The sequence below is a fragment of the Schistocerca piceifrons genome, chromosome 1 (genome assembly GCF_021461385.2).
Source record: "Schistocerca piceifrons isolate TAMUIC-IGC-003096 chromosome 1, iqSchPice1.1, whole genome shotgun sequence".
In the NCBI taxonomy this organism is placed as follows: domain Eukaryota; kingdom Metazoa; phylum Arthropoda; class Insecta; order Orthoptera; family Acrididae; genus Schistocerca; species Schistocerca piceifrons.
Window position 1 is genome coordinate 1,243,716,305 of NC_060138.1, and position 7,865 is coordinate 1,243,724,169.

Consider the following 7,865-nt stretch of genomic DNA (forward strand, 5'->3'; position numbering starts at 1 on the left):
GAATAGTTTTGTAAAGAAACTTCTAGTTAAAATCTACCGTTGTTGTGTTTAGGATTATTTCTCTTTCTGAGGACGAGATGCGTTCGTTTGACAAATGTCAACAACACTGTCTCATTTTAAACTGTGTAAATGCGTGTATTTCTGTGATAAGATTGCAACACTAAACCAAAAATACTTACAGCTTACACAATTGTTGTTCTTTCCTCAAAAAGAATATTCCATGGGGACCACCTTATTCTTTTGCGAGCGTATTCCTATTGCTGAAGAGGAAATGTTGGATTCTGGCAGGGGCATAATTTGTCAATTGTTTTAATCTCACCCCTGTTCTTTCTTATGCCCCATCAGGCACTGGTCACACAGTGGATCGTTTTCGTTTTTATAAAGAGGAAATAGTTTGACACTTCCTGGCAGATTAAAACTGTGTGCCGGACCGAGACTCGAACTCGGGACCTTTGCCTTTAGCAGATAAGTGCTCTACCAAGCACGACTCACGCCCCGTCCTCACAGCTTCATTTCTGCCAGTACCTCTTCTCCTACCTTCCAAACTTTACAGTTCTCGTTCGCCACAACAGCCGGCGCTTGTGGTGGTCATAATGGTCAACTGGACGAACTTGCCCTCACATTCCCACGCACTCCAAAATCGGCCTACTGCCATATCTGGATGCTGTGCATGTTTTACAAGAGCTGGGGGCTACACTAACATGGTTAATGCACTCTAGCTGCCGGCTGTTCTATCTGGCAAAGGGAACTACAACTCTGTCAGATTAAGCTTACCCATTATGGATATTTCAGAACCAGTGACTGTCATTTGAATGTAAATGCATAAAACTTCGCTAGTAACTTTTTTTAATAGTTATTTATTGTTCTATGAACCGGTTTACGAACTTTTCCAGGTTCATCTTCAGATGGTTTTCTGTTACTTACATCACTATTTCTAGCATAATGGTGGGTGCTGGCTGTGTGACAAGAAGATGGAACAAGCTTTAATGTGCAGCCACGACTACTGTATGTCTGTTGATATGGATGAAAAATTTAGTTTTGTACTTACTGCGACAGTAAGAGCGGCTTTTTTCCGTTAGTGTCCGTCTGTCTGCTTCCATTTTGATGAGCCGGCCGCGGTGGCCGAGCGGTTCTAGGCGTTTCAGTCCGGAGCCGCGCGACTGCTACGGTCGCAGCTTCGAATCCCGCCTCGGGCATGGATGTGTGTGATGTCCTTAGGTTCGTTAGGTTTAAGTAGTTCTAAGTTCTAGGGGACTGATGACCTCCGATGTTAAGTCCCATAGTGCTCAGAGCCATTTGAACCATTTGAACCAATCCATTTTGATGGCCAGTGGGTACATCACTTCACAGACTTTTTCACAATCTGTATTCATTTACACAGCGTTTGTGAAACTTTGCCAGCATCCAGCATGTGCCACACAACTGTTCAAAAAAATGGTTCAAATGGCTCTGAGCACTATGTGACTTAACTTCTTATGTCATCAGTCCCCTAGGACTTAGAACTACTTAAACGTAACTAACCTAGGGACATCACATACATCCATGCCCGAGGCAGGATTCGAACCTGCGACCGCAGCGGCCGCGCGGTTCCAGACTGTAGGTTGGTTAGGTGTAAGTAGTTCTAAGTCTAGGGGGCTGATGACCTCAGATGTTAAGTCCCATAGTGCTTAGAAGCACTTGAACCATCTTGCAACATGATTTTGAATCTGTGTGGTGTCGAGTTTCACGCTTCGCGCCGTGATATAGAACTTGCGGCAAGCACACAAGTCAATACAGCGGCGGTAATTCCCGTGCAGGTGGCTGAATAAACGGCCCCATTGAGACAGGCGGAGGTGGCTCGTCAAGACGGGCGCCCCGACGTGCAGCCGGGGCTTAGCAGCTCTGGGCGCCCGGTAGGAGGGGCCCTCTCGTCGCATTAGCGTCGCATTACGTCGCGCGCCTCCTCAATTAGCCGGGCTGCTGGCTGTCAGTAGCCGAGCACGTGACAGGCCTGTTAGCTGGACGCACCGTCCACTGGCGTTACGTACCGCTCGGGGCTGAGTGTATCGTCGGCGCTCACAAGGGAACCTCCCCATCGCACCCACCTCAGATTTAGTTATACGTTGGCACAGTGGATAGGCCTTGAAAAACTGAACACAGATCAATCGAGAAAAGAGGAAAAAGTTTTGTGGAACTATGAAAAAAATAAGCAAAATATAAAAACTAAGTAGTCCATGTGCAAGATAGGCAACATCAATGATAATGTGAACTCACGAGCGCCGTGGTCCCGTCGTTAGCACGAGCAGCTGCGGAAGGAGAGGGCATTGGTTCAAGTCTTCCCTCGAGTGAACAGTTCACTTTCTTTATTTTCGCAAAGTTATGACCCGTGCGTTCGTCCATTGACGTGTCTGTTCACTGTAACAAGTTTAGTGTCTGTGTTTTGTGACCGCACCGCAAAACCGTGCGATTGTTATTGAAGTCGCGAGCTATATTTGCTGGATTCATATTGCCCACGGAATACGTCTCACGTATTTAATGCACTCTCGTCCAAAGTAGCGAACAGTCAGCTGCCAGCCAGGGAGCCTCGTCAGCAGGAATACTCTCTCCTCCGTGCGCTGTAGTCGACTGACGTGTGTTTGGTGTTTATTTAGGTGTAGCGTCCCCATACTACGGCCCAGTTAGATCGCATTGGACGGCTGGACGGACAGATAATAATTGTCTGAAAATAAAAAATTAAACTTTACACTCGAGGGCAGACTTGAACCAAGGACCTCTCATTCCGCAGCTGCTCACGCTAACCACAGGGGCACGGCGCTCCTGAGCTCATATACTTCTTGTTGTTGCCTATCGTGCACGTGGACTTCTCAGTTTGTATATTTTGCTTATTTTTTTTTCCATAGTTCCACACCTTCCTGTTTTCTCGATTGATCTGTGTTCAGTTTTTCAAGGCCTATCCACTGTGCCAACTTATAACTAAATCTGAGGGGGGTGCGATGGGGAGGTTCCCTTGTCAGTGTTAAGACTCTCAGCGACACAGCGGTAGCTATTTTTGTTTCTTGTATTTCTACTCCGTATCTGCTCGTATAACGTAGCGCGTTGTGCACTAGCTTGCTAGGCAGGGAGTTGAGCCAGAGGCAGATGCAGTCCGCACTCCATATTAACGACCGTAGGCTGGTACTCACTACCCAGCTTGAATGTGACTTTTGCGCGGTTTCCCACACGCTCTTTCAGGCAAATGCCGGCCTGATCCCCATATTCCGCCTCAGAAAATGCGATACACAAACAGTTAAAATATGTTGGATGTGAGGTCCGCAAGTTATGCAAAACACCGGTTTTCCCAGTACCCAAACATGTTTCGGCACCACTGTGGGTTTTCGTGTTTATTTATTCAGCGGTGGGAACATTTTTGTTAAATGATTATAAAATTATGTGCATTTTTAGTTCAAACAACAGATCGATTCTTTTTGTAAATGCCTTTACATTTGGTGTGCATGAATTTTCTGGGTCACTTGTGTGTTAATTACTGCAGGTAGCTTGTCATCTGCAACCACATGACGTTAATGAGAAAGTTTTTTTGCTGGGAATTAACCTGTCTGCCGGCCGGTGTGGCCGTGCGGTTCTAAGCGCTTCAGTCTGGAACCACGTAACCGCTACGGTCGCAGGTTCGAACCCTGACTCGGGCATGGATGTGTGTGATGTCCTTAGGTTAGTTAGGTTTAAGTAGTTCTAAGTTCTAGCGGACTGATGACCATAGATGTTAAGTCGCATAGGGCTCAGAGCCATTTGAACCATTTAACCTGTCTTCTAGAATGCGATTTAGTTTTTCGCGATTTTTTCGAGCCCATATTTGTTTTTACTTACGTTTTCGTATGGCAAGCACTTCCATTCTCCACATCATGCAGAGGTGTTGTGATGCACACGTAAGTATAACAAGTATTTTCCACAAATAACGTAGTAAAACACGTTTCACTTCACCAGAACACACTGTGATTGTAATTTGTTGTGTGTCCCAGCCCAGTTAGTATTCATTTACTCACCAGGGAGTTCAGCGCCAAATTTGAATTTTGTTAGCATTATACCTTTGTGTGTGTGTGTGTGTCTGTGTGTATGTGTGTGTGTATGTGTGTGTGTGTGTTTTCTGTGCGCTTCTTAGCCGTGTCTGTTGTCTTTTATATGGTATTCTTTTTGTGTGTAAATGTTTCGTCCTTGCAGATTATAGTGTATCTATTTTTCGTGTGTGTGTGTGTGTGTGTGCGTGTGTGTGTGTGTGTGTGTGTGTGTGTGTGTGTGTGTGTCTATGTGCGTAGATTTTATCTGTTTGTGATGTTTTTATTTGTGAAGGAATTTTCTCTCTTTTAGATTACGCCAGCGACTGTGGCAGGTCCTCTATCTGCGAAAGTTCGTGACCGATTGCTTTGAAATTTTGACACGACGTTGCATTGTAATAAAGGCGTGTTCTTAGGTACCTATTTCCTTGTATATAACTTTTTGATATTTCTTACAATAACTACCGTTAAAGTTAAGAAATTATACTACATATATTAAAAACATAGGTACATAAAACACACATGACTTCCAGTGCAACGTTGTGTCAATATTTCAAAGCATTAGGTAAAAAACTTTCGGAGATTGCGATTACGAACATTTATGATTTCTATAAGTACAAACGTAAATGTCCGTTTCTTCAAAATCTCAAATCTGAGAAAGTTCTTAACAGTTTGCTTCGAATTTTTAACAGAACGTTATATTCGAATACTCGTGTATGGTTGTACACCTACTGGAAAGCCATCTGGCTTATATGTAATAGAAGGGATAACTTAATAAAAATGTGTTGGTTTATTCAAGTTCGTTTATCTCCGAAAGTTCTTGAACGATTGGACTGAAATTTTGGCAAAACGTTGAATTCTAATACGGGCATGTTTTTAGGTACCTAATTCTTTAATACATGTATATATTTAACACGTATAATATATAAATCTGTGTATGTAGTATATAAAAATAAAATAGATGTAAACAACCAAGCACAAGCAGCGCGTATTAGACGGAGGGGGTCCGACAGCCGATCGTTTCCAGTCATTCCACCAGGAAGGAGGTACGCGGCTCGCGTTGTCTGCAGTTCAACCATGCCTAGACGGTCAATACCGCGGTTCGATCACGTCCACATTGTCACTTTGTGCTAGGTAGGGCTCTCAACAAGGAAAGTGTCCAGGCGTCTCAGAGTGAACCAAAGCGATGTTGTTCGGACATGGAGGAGATACAGAGAGACAGGAACTGTCGATGACATGCATCGCTCAGGTCACCCAAGGGCTACTACTGCAGTGGATGACCGGATTATGGACGGAGGAACCGTGACAGCAGCGCCACCATGTTCAATAATGCTTTTCGTGCAGCCACAGGACGTCGTGTTACGACTCAAACTGTGCGCAATAGGCTCCATGATGCGTGACTTCACTCCCGACGTCCATGGCGAGGACCGTCTTTACAACCACGACACCATGCAGCGCAGTACAGATGGGCCCAAGAACATACTGAATGGACCGCTCAGCATTGTCATCACGTCGCACATGCCTTCAATCAGACAATCGTCGGAGACGTGTTTGGAGGCAACCCGGTCAGGCTAAAAGCTTTAGTCACACTGTCTAGCAAGGTGGCGGTTCCCCGCTCTTTTGTGGTGGCATTATGTGGGGCCGACGTTCACCGCTGGTGGTCATGGAAGGCGCCGGAACGGCTGGTCGATACGTGAATGTCATCCTCCGATAGATAGTGCAACCATATCGGCAGCATATTGGCGAGGCATTCGTCTTCACGGACGACAATTCACGCCCCCACTGTGCACATCTTGTGAATGACTTCGTTCAGGATAACGACATCGCTCGACTAGAGTGGCCAGCATGTTCTCCAGACATGAACCCTATCGATCATGCCTGGGATAGATTGAAAAGGGCTGTTTATGGACGACGTGACCCAGCAACCACTGTGAGTGATCTACGCCGAATCGCCGTTGAGGAGTGGGACAATTTGGACCAACAGTGCCTTGATGAACTTGTGGATAGCATGCCACGACGAATACAGGCATATATCAATGCCAGGCTGCTGGGTGTTAGAGAAACTGGTGTGTACAGAAATGTTGACCACCACCTCTGAAGGTCTCGCTGTATGGTGGTAGAAGAGTTGGACAGAGCGGTAGGAGGAAATGAAAATAAGAAAAAGACAAGCAGGAGATGGGCAAAGAGAGGGACAGAGGAGGTGGAGAGAGAGGTACGACGAGAAGATGGACAGAGAAAGGGAGAGGATTTGATGGAGAGGGAAGAAGAGGGAGAGTGAGCAGGAGGAAGTTGACAGGGAGAGACGGACAGACAGAGTGGGAGGAGGTGATAAACAGTGAGAGGGTCAGGGAGGAAGAGATGGACAATGAAAGTGGGAGACACAGATGGACAGAGAAGATGACTAAAGGAGATTAAGATGTATATGCAATTCCCATACATGAAACTTCCTGGCAGATTAAAACTGTGTGCCGGACCGAGACTCGAACTCGGGACCTTTGCCTTTCGCGGACAAGTGCTCTACCAACTGAGGTGTGAGGATGGGGCGTGAGTCGTGCTTGGGTAGCTCAGCTGGTAGAGCACTTGCCCGCGAAAGGCAAAGATCCCGAGTTCGAGTCTCGGTCCGGCACACAGTTTTAATCTGCCAGGAAGTTGACAGGGAGAGGCGCACACTCCGGTGTAGAGTGAAAATTTCATTCTAGAATTCCCATACAACTTAAAAACTAGTGTTTGCTCTTTTTTATTTCTTTTCCATCTAACCAAACTGAGTCACAGCAAAGCATGGCCGTTCACAGCTAGTACTAAAATAAAATTTGAATAACACTGGAAAAGAGGATCGAACACTAGACGTGATCATCATTAGGGAAAAAAGGAAGATTTGAATTCCTGGTCCGCAGCTCGTGGTCGTGCGGTAGCGTTCTCGCTTCCCACGCCCGGGTTCCCGGGTTCGATTCCCGGCGGGGTCAGGGATTTTCTCTGCCTCGTGATGACTGGGTGTTGTGTGATGTCCGTAGGTTAGTTTGGTTTAAGTAGTTTTAGGTTCTAGGGGACTGATGACCATAGATGTTAAGTCCCATAGTGCTCAGAGCCATTTGAACCATTTGAATTGCTTCTTCAGGTTCCGTAGCATATAGTTGAGTCGCTTCATTAAAAGAATTGAGAATAGTGACATGAAAAACAATGGTAGAAATAACATATTATCTATTTTCCCTTATTTGCTGCAAGGTTTTTCTGTTACTACGTATACGTACTGCGACGGACCATACATCCCATAAATCGGAACTTGTTGTGCAATCATAGTGTCTATAACAACATTTGCTACTTGTTTAGTCACCATGGGTGTGCAGTACAAATGTCCAAAGAACTGCTATGCGAGACGGTACAAGAAGGACGTTGTGCATCGTGTAGTTACAAAACTCTGAGACCTAACGTTTCAAACCGACTGAAGAGCTGTACTGTTTCTTAGAAAAAACGTGTCGTGAAACGACGACGACTCTAGAGTTATTGATATTTGGGCTTGTGTAGAAGGTCACTGGTCACTTTTCTTGCCTCGTACTACTCCAGAAACAAACAAACAAGTCAAGGAGAAAATACCGTGTAGGTAGCGTGCTTAATACACATGTAGTACAGTAACACTTGCCTCGTGCTACTCGAGAAACAAATAAAGCAATGGAAATATATTGTGTACGTAGCTTGCTGAATGCAGATGTAGAACAGTACAGTAGTATGTTATTACTGATATAATACTGACATATAAGAAACATGTTGAGGAAACGAATGCAAAAATCCAAGTACCGAATGGCACACCAAACAAATTAGCATCTGCAAAGTAGCGTGCAAAGG